Source organism: Euprymna scolopes, chromosome 27 (genome assembly GCF_053919585.1).
Source record: "Euprymna scolopes isolate OS-2025 chromosome 27, ASM5391958v1, whole genome shotgun sequence".
Taxonomy (NCBI): domain Eukaryota; kingdom Metazoa; phylum Mollusca; class Cephalopoda; order Sepiida; family Sepiolidae; genus Euprymna; species Euprymna scolopes.
Window position 1 is genome coordinate 56,575,250 of NC_136508.1, and position 9,656 is coordinate 56,584,905.

Genomic DNA, 9,656 nt, shown 5'->3' on the forward strand with positions numbered 1-9,656 from the left:
ATCGAGTGACCTTGCCACGATTTAAAAGTTTGAGAGAAGTTCTGGGTTTAGTGAGGACAAATAAACATTAATTAAATAATGTTAAAAAATACACACGTGTTGGTGACTACGTTCGGAAGGATTTTCGCTCTATTGGGCGAGTTCAGAATCAATGCAGTGCATTATAAACGTAAAAAGAGCGTATCTTTTTTTGTAAACACATTGCTCAGACTCCCCCTCAAAGTGCTAGAAAACAGCATGAATATCCAATAAAGAAATATCCTCACTATAGCCATAGAAAGTCTTGTTTTCCGGGTGAAAACATGAATATGATGGGGTGTTTATTTTTGTCGAAATCCGGCATAAGTATTAGGCCTTATTGTGGGGGGAATTACAGAACGAAAAAAAAAAAAATGAGTTGATGTTTGTGCGTTAGTTTTACTACACTGTAAAAAAAAAATAGCAGTATACTCTATATTCTTTTTTGGGGGGGTGGGAGAAGGTTAAATTGTTATAGGAGAAAGTAGATAAAAGGTTAGTATCAGAAAAATGTGCAAGTCAATAGTATGTGGAGAAATTGTTAAAACTTTAACAGTGCCCACCCCCCATTATTACCAAACATACTGAATGTAAAACAGCATTAGAAGATCTGTACGGATTTGATCCCCACTGACCGGAGACAAATTACAAAAAAATATTATGTAAGAAATTCAGTTACTTAATTTGGACCGGGAATACCTTGTTGTTTGACTGCAAGGGAAGAGTGTCATAGTTAGTGTTTATTCATATTTCTGCCGAGACGCATAGTGTACTAAATATTTCGGTCGTGACCCGAGTAAAAATTAGCATGCCAATTTACGAGGCTTTTAGAGATGGGTGACAAGTGTGTCAGTATATTAATGGTTGCCGCATATGTGAGTAACAGAGAGAGAGAGAGAGAGAGAGAGAGAGAGAGAAGGGGTAAGCTGGGTAAAGTATATATATTTAATATATATATACATATATATATATATATATATATATATATATATATATATATACTAGCAAAAGTACCCGTCGTTGACTGAGTTCAAAAACAGAGTACAGAAAATGGACCCTGATTTATTAAAGTATGATAGGTTATGAAAAAGAAGGGTTGTAAATTTGGGTTGAATTTGGGGGTATCAAAACCAAAACAAAATATGATGAAAGTTAAAATAAAATAAATAAACCCCAGAATTTATTATACCATACCTGTTCACACTGAAACACTTATCACAATAGTCTGTGGATCTATATTAAAAAAAAAACCTTGTTAAACTTTGTGACATATTTCCATTCTATGGAGTTCATGTGCGAACGAACACCCAATAATTTTATTATACCATATTTCTTCAAACTGAAATATAATTATCAAAGTATACTTACACAGATAGATATTAAAAGTCTTTATTAAAGTGTGTGCCTATTTCCATTTCATAAATACCAGGTGCGAACGCAGACCCCACAATTTTATTATAACATTCCAATTTAATTATAACATAGTCATCAAAATATTCTTATGTACATCTATATGAAGAACACTTCTAGAGGGTTTTTTAATGTTTATTTTTTTTATTTCAATACTTTGTGGACCAAGCGCGAACGCAGACCCCACATTATTAATGAACCACCATTCTGCCAGATCAAACATACCCATTCCTGTGTCTCGATACATCATCTATCATTATATGTAATCAGTTTTTTTTTAAATAATCAACCATATAGGAGCCTATTGGTGACCAGGCAGACACACAAACACACACACACACATACACACACACGCACACGCACACACATCCAGCTTTATATTATAGATACAAGTGAAAGTGCCTGTCTGTCTGTGTACATTTCTCTACATACTCGAAATTTAATATACAAGATACGGAGATTTGGCAAAAGCTGTTATCCGTTTACCGCCAGAAATGTAGCAGTTAAGGGTTCAAAGTTCAACGAATTGACCTTTGAGAACTCTACCAATCTCCTCGGCCAATTTTGGCGCTAAGGACTTGAAAGTTTAGGTATCTGTTCCTTGCACACGGATATAACTTAATAACTTGATTTCCATCCAAAAACAATAAGTGTTAAAGGATCATAATAGGGGTTAAAATTAAAAAAAAAATTGACCACTGCGGTCTTTAGCAAATTCTTCAGACAATTTTTTGTCTAAATATTTGAATTTTTTTATAAAGGGTATTCAGAGATAGGGTAAGCCTTTTTATCGGTTTGGGTCGAAAATGTGAACTACGAAAATATAAAGGTATGTATGTACGTATGTGTGCATTTCTACCTAAAACTTTTGACAGAGGGGACGGATTTTCACATTATCAGTTTTGTTTTTAAGCGCGACTTTTCAGAGGACAAATATCGAAAACTTGGCTAAACACATTAATTTCTTCACCCTACACTGACCACTTTTTTACAACGAGGGGTCGCTTTTTTCGCCGATATTGTCGAGAGTTATTCTCTCTTTTCGATCGTCTAGCCTTAATTTAAACCTACTTCACTTCCGATTTGACGGTGTTCGTAACAGCTAAGACGTCACGTTTTCCCTATTCTTTTGCTCTTTTGAAGTTCGGCTTCGTGTTTGCCTTCCTACTTCCAGTTTTTTCTTTGCTCAAAATACACCTCCAAACACCCGGCCAACGGCATGCTGAAATGGTAGTATATATATATATATATATATATATATATATATATATATATATATATATATATATATATATATATATATATATATATATATATATTTATTTATTTAAAAACAATATAATTTGAACATGTACATTTGTACTCGGAGCCCTTTGGTATCGTTAATAAGACTAAATAGATAGTCGGGAAAATTAAAACGACTTTATTTTAGATAGGCATCACCACATGTCAAGACCAAGAAACAACTCGAGGATAAGGGTTAAAGAGAGTACAGTAGAAATTGGACAATATAGTAATCGTTAGTAATGGAAATTCGGTAAATTTGTTAAGTGGAACGGCTCATCACAAACTTCTTTACGTTAGACTTGAAGACAACCATATTGTAGTCAGTTGGAAAACATGAAAACGGAAGACAATTCCAAGGGCGTGCAGTTCTAAGAAAGAAGCTTTGTTTATGGGATATACGTTTAGGATAAGCCACAGATAAAGAGGGGGGTTATTGATAATGTTTTCACTTAAATGAGTGTTTCTTGTGAAAATTTGGCGAAGAGGGACCATAAACTAAACTTCAGTCGAACACTTTCCATGAAAATTATGATACAGCAGAGAAAAACTCGCAACATCTCTTCTGTAAGATAGAGGTTGCGAGGAAGAGAAAATGACATCTCCTACGAGGCTACGAAGTTTATTTTGAACTCCACCAAGGCAGGGCAAGTCCGTTCTAGCAGCTACTGCCCAGATGACGCAACAGTATCCCATCCTTGGACTACCTGCCTCTTATATAGATAGAGAATTGCATCAGCAGTGAGATATCTACTGGATAGATAGAAGGATCCCACCATTTTTCCAGCTGCCTTTGCAACATATTTGATATACATGTTCAATTTCAGATTAGGAGTAATGGTCAAGCCCAGAAGCTTGTCAAAACTGATGCCTCCTCAAGACGAGAGTCATTTATCTCAATTGATGCCAGATGGGGATCAGAACGTTGATGATATAAAGAGAGAAGCTTTGTTTTAGATGCATTAAAATAACCAGCCACTACTTTCCCCATTGTACAACGTGATCAAGACCAGAGGAGAGAGAATCGGAGAGAAGTTGGTCGTTTACTGTCTTAGATGTGCTACGATAACTGGTAATGTCATCAGCATACATGTCTAGAAATGGTGTAAGGATGTGATTTGTAAGGTCATTAATGTAGATCAGGAAAGGAATTGGGCTCAGGATTGCCCCCTGAAGGACTTCAACATTAATACTGTGAGAGTCTGATGATTGTCCATCAACTGCTACTCTTATCAACATATAAGAGAGAAAGGATTCAACAATTGAGAAGATATTTCCAGCTATACCATAGCTGGAGATCTTGTGAATTAAACCTTTATGTCATACCCTATCAAAGGCCTTGGATATGTCAAGAGCAATTGCCCTAGAAAGGTTGCCTCCGTCGAGAGATTCGCTAATCCTAGGAGATATAATGGTAAGCACATCTACTGTAGATCTAGACGAACAGAAGCCATATTGTGTGTCACTAAGAAGGTTATTTTTGCTGAGATGTTCTATTACTTCTGTATTTAACACAGATTCCAGCAACTTACTCATGACTTATTGGCCTGTACTGAGAGGGAGGTAAGCGATCACCTGAATTTTTAAATACAGGGCATAATGATGAGATTTTCCAGTATGATGGATAACAAGTCTCTTTAAGACAACCTTTAGATACACACACACACACACACACACATATATATATATATAATATATGCATATATATGCATATATATATATACATAAATACATATATACACATATATACATAAATACATATATACATATATATGCATGCATGTATGCATATATATATATACATACATATATACATACATAGTCACACGCACACACATATATATATATATATATATTAAGTAATGTGATTGATAATTTAAAATTAAAAAATCAAATTATAATTAAATTAAAAATCCGTTTCATAAGAAGGAACAACAGTAATATCAATTAACTGTACGATCGGTTCGGAAAACAATGCTTTTTTATTGTGGTAGACATCAAGTTACGTACAATACTTATTACATATAGTTTTTTAATAAGCAAGGTCTCCTCGTCAGCAAATTTTGAAGGTTTTTTATTAAATTTAAAAGACACCATAAATAAAAAACTGCCTTACTTTTAATTCTAGGTTTATTTATGGTATCTTTTAAATTAAATAAAAACCCTTCAAAATTTGCTGACGAGGAGACCTTGCTTATTAAAAAAACTATATGTAATTGTTGTACGTAACTTGATGTCTACCACAATAAAAAGCATTGTTTTCCGAAACGATCGTACAGATAATTGATTTTGTTGTTGTTCCTTCTTATGAAACGGATTTTTCATTTAATTATAATTTGATTTTTAAATTTTAAATTATCAATCACATTACTTAATATTGAATTAGCTCTAGGATATTTACCCATGGAGCTTATTATATATCTAAATTACAACGAGCACTTTCTCTTTCCTGTATTTAAATTAAACTAGTAATTTCACTGTTACATTGAAATACACTCAGCTCTATAGACTATTGTTCTAATCTCCTTTAAATATATATATATATATATATATATATATATATATATATATATATATATATATATATATATATATATATATATATATATGGGGGTGCGGTGTGCATGGAGGTTCGTATGCGTATACGGGGACAGACACACACAGTAAAAATAATGAGGCCATATAACCTGTTGAAAACTATCATAAAAAACTGAAAATCAATCTTATCCGAAAGGAGCTGAAAATTTGATATTTGATTGCATTGACCATTAGCCGAACCATCACGTAAGTGTTGAACCAGTTTTCTACTAACTGATATTTTCTTGTCAAGATTGACAACCAACCTTCCGGCTACCACTTAATAACAACTTTTTTTTCTCCAACAATTTCTTTTAACTTTTCGAGATCTTATCTCTGAAGCAAGACAAGCTGACATTAGTAGAAGAAAGCAGTCAACCAAAAGAAAAAAAAAATGCTCCGATCTATTTATCTCTCTTTTCCTCAGGCCTGACATTCGCCTCTCTTTCTGTGTTTACAACAATCAAATTAAGCCGTAGACATTACTGGCTGTTCGACTCTGCTAGTTGATATGCCTATGTCGTTCTGCCGTCTCGGCTGATTTGCTCATCTCTGAACATCTAGTTGAAATTGACCCGCGGGGATTGTGCGAAGGTAGACAAAAGTGGACAACGAATAATTCAACAGCTCGCGTCCCCGTAGTACGTTACCAATAAAGGAAAAGTCGCACAAGACATAACTGACTTCAGATTACTTTAATATATTTATAGGCAAGATTGACATGTTCCGGTTTAAGTGAAGTAAGCCATATAAAACGAAGTTTTTTGCGATTTTATTGGTACGTCTACTTTAATAAAAACAATATTTAAAATAGCATTAGATTTTTATACAGATGCTAGATTGTAAAACATTATTCGATTGTAAAAAATGTCATTGTATTTTATATCATTATATGCAGGGTATGGACACCTAGCTTTGCCTATGATTAAAATACACTTTAATAGTACATTTTAATTAGTGAGAATTTCGAATAAATAATTATAGAGTCGTGGTTCTAAAAATAAATATAAAAAAATAATTAGGTGCCATCAGCTAGAATCAAAACTGAAAGCAAAACTGCTGAAGTTCTCCGCTGTACCAATGTTACATACATATGAACTGGTTAAAAATTAAAAATAAAATATAAACTCAGATGAATGTACAAAATCTATAACGATTCTTTCAATTTTGACTCGTTTTTAACCTCATTTCAATATATTTAACCGACTAAACACCAATAAAATAACGGCCCTTAAAAAATTCAAATCATTTTAGACACCTGACAGTGTATATATATTTTATAAATATTAAGACAGACAGACACATAACCGTTTATATATTAGATAAAAACCACATTATTAGATTGTAAAGCATACTACTCTAGACGTATTATTTGGGTCCATCGGACTAATGTTCTCATCTGGAGTTTCGATTGATGTAACCTCCGAACTTCCTCAGATCTATCAGTCCTAAATACTTTCCTGATGTCATATGGATTACATATTCGTTGAAGGTTTTTTTTTCAGCCGAGTCCTACATATACGGTATATAAACTGCGGTGTGTTTCCTTTTGTGTCTGATATCATGATCTCTAGATAGTAGTTTTGGTGGATGGTTTCTTTAAAGCTGCCCATCTCCTCTTGATATACACTGTTGTCATTACACATTGACTTTACTCGGTGTTACTAGGTAACGGGCGATTCCTTTTTTACATTGTATGCATGGTGGGAGATGCAGTTAAGGTGCCGTCAGTGAAAGCTGGCTTTCGGTATACAGATGACAAACCCCCTGACCAGCGCCGGTTATCACCACATCTCGGAATGATAATGTATTGCTATGTTCTATTTTCATCGTGAACTGTCTACTTGGAGGGATCGAGTTCACATGGTCAAATAATGTTGTCACATCTTTCTGATGGGGTCAGAGTATGAGTGTGCAATCTACATATAGCAACAGCATTGTTGGTTTTAGTGTTGTTGATCTTAATGACATTTCCTCAAAGTATTCCATGCATACATTGTTCAGTACCGGGGACAATGGTGATCCCATCGCTAGATTTTCTTCCGATATATATTTGACCCCTTTACGAAGTATGTAGAAAAGTCAACATCTTCATTATATTTTCAATTGGGATGCATTATATATATATATATATATATATATATATATATATATATATATATATATATATATATAACCTTTTTGCTGAAGTTTGCGAGTTTGTGTATGCGACGATATTATGTATACAATGGCGTTTATGCATTATTAGTTCCTATGTCGATGTATCAACATCAACCGTTTCCTGTTTACACGTCCGCGTTTAAAGTAAAAATGCATAAAGGCGTGTTTTTCACACGTATTTTTCGCATTCACAATACGAAATTTAAAAAAATCAGAGATTTTCTGAATTCATTTAAAAATCTTGATAATTTCAAAATCACTTTGGCACCTTAAAAATCAGATTTTTCTTCAAGAAACCAGTTGAGCCGAAATACACAGACCACATTTTTTCCGACTTTGAGCCTGTCTGCATGTCGACTCACGCAAACTCACAGCGCAACACAGACATATGCACCACCTGCTTGAATCACCCTATTTTTTCTGCTCAAGAAAATCCCACCTTTTCAATGAAATATTCAAAACTTCCCTACTGGACACTTTGTAATACAACATCAACGAAAGTTAACTCTAATTAATAACCTGTAATGTAATATAATTTGTATAAATTAGTAACTTGTAATATAATTAGTATAAATTAATAACTTGTAATATAATATAATTTGTATAAATTGTAATGTAATATAATTTGTATAAATTGTAATGTAATATAATTTGTATAAATTGTAATGTAATATAATTTGTATAAATTAGTAACTTGTAATGTAATATAATATGTATAAATGAATAACTTGTAAGGTAATATAATTTGTATAAATTAGTAATTTGTAATATAATATAATTTCTATAACTTGTAATATAATATAATTTGTATAAATTGTAATGTAATATAATTTGTATAAATTAGTAACTTGTAATGTAATATAATTTGTATAAAAGAATAACTTGTAATGCAATATACTTTGTATAAATTAGTAACTTGTAATGTAATATAATTTGTATACATTAGTAACTTGTAATATAATATAATTGGTATAACTTGTAATCTAATATAATTTGTATAAATTGTAATGTAATATAATTTGTATAAATTGTAATGTAATATAATTTGTATAAATTATTAACTTGTAAGGTAATATAATTTGTATAAATGAATAACGTGTAATGTAATATAATTTGTATAAATAAGTAACTTGTAATATAATATAATTGGTATAACTTGTAATGTAATATAATTTGTATAAATTGTAATGTAATATAATTTTTATAAATGAGCAGAGAACTATTGATTACTATGGCCTTACTCAAATAACAAACCACGTTTAATTACTCGATTGGGATTCTTAGATATTTCAGCTAGTGAACACCTTTTGTTTTTACAAGAATTCTAAAATTATGAACGGAATTCTAGGGTTGTCATATTGGTGTACATTTTTATTTAAATATTTATAAATCACGTATTCTTGTTGAGCTCATTATTTGCGTCACAAGGAGAGACCCTTTATTTAAATCCTCCATGCAGAAAAAAATTAACCGAACAGCTTACGCCGGCGGATGAGTTATATTTATGAAGCCGATACGGTAATTGGAAGCACAGGCAGGTATGTCGATTTCAGATTGGCGACAGAGATGTTACAGTACGATTTCAAATCGCCAATATTCCTCCACAATCTCAGAAAACATAGTTGGTTCAGGACAACATATCCATATTGATCGGCGGATAACGGGGAATAAAATGCGCGTAAAGTTGAATGTGGGGTTTAGTGCACTGTAAATGATGTTTTCATTTCAAGATATGAGCAGCAAGCGTGCTAGCTGGGTCCACGAATTTTCATGCAGGAAAAAATGACCAACGACGGGATCTCTAGCTGGAGATAGTGAATCAATAGGAAACTGAATGTGACAGGTTTGTGAACCGCACCATCTTTGGTGACAGTACGTAATGTAACGGTGGCATTCAATAAAACAGTATAAAATGTTAAATAATTAGACTTGACGGGCCTGTCTCCCTCACCGCATATTTCCAATATGAAGCCGGCAGACTGCTACTTGCTCGGACATCTGAAGGGCACTTTATTGGGGGGGGACGTTTCACCGACGGTAACGCCGTAATGACTACCGAAACAAAATGTGTCGCCTCGGCGGGCGCAGCTTTTTACAACCGACACACTAAGTCTGTCGTTACTCGCTGACAAATGTGCGTTAACAATGTTAGTACCCATGTAAAATATGAATTCGTCGCACATTTTTATGGTACCACATTGTGTCTT